The sequence below is a fragment of the Ostreococcus tauri genome, assembly GCF_000214015.3.
Source record: "Ostreococcus tauri WGS project CAID00000000 data, contig chromosome 12, whole genome shotgun sequence".
NCBI lineage: Eukaryota > Viridiplantae > Chlorophyta > Mamiellophyceae > Mamiellales > Bathycoccaceae > Ostreococcus > Ostreococcus tauri.
In genome coordinates, this window is record NC_014437.2 from 231785 (window position 1) to 232403 (window position 619).

The window sequence follows — 619 nt, forward strand, 5'->3', positions numbered from 1 at the left end:
GGCGTCCGTCGCGCCCCGACGCACCCCGCGCCCGCGCCCGCGATGGGACAAATCAATCGCCGCGCTCGACGATCGCGTCCGTCCCCGCGCGCGCGTCGATCCCGTCGTCCCCGGCGCGCGCGTCGCGACGCGAACGAACTCAATCCCGCCCGTCGCGCGCGGCCGTCGCGCGCGGCGTCGCCGACGACGCGGACGCGACGCGCGGCGAGCGCGCGCGCTTTTCGCGTGGTTTGTCCGCTTTTTCGGGTGTTTTCGTCCGCTTTTTCGGGTGTTTTCGTCCACTTTTTCGGGTGTTTTCGAAAATTGTCGAGTGGTTTGAACCACGTTCGAGTGGTGTCACCCAGAACCATTGTCGAGTGGTGTCACCCACTGTCGAGTGGTTTCAATCGTCGTCTCGTGGTCTCACCCACTGTCGAGTGGTTTCGATCGTCGTCTCGTGGTTTCATTGAAACCGTTTCAATCATCGTCTCGTGGTCTCACCCACGTTCGAGTGGTTTCGATTATTTTCGAGTGGTGTCACCCATTGTCGGGTGTTTTCAACACGCCCCATCGCGCGCGCGCGCGACCCGTCGTTCCCTCGCCCGCGTCCGCGGTCGCGCCCGGGCGTCCGCGCGCGCGC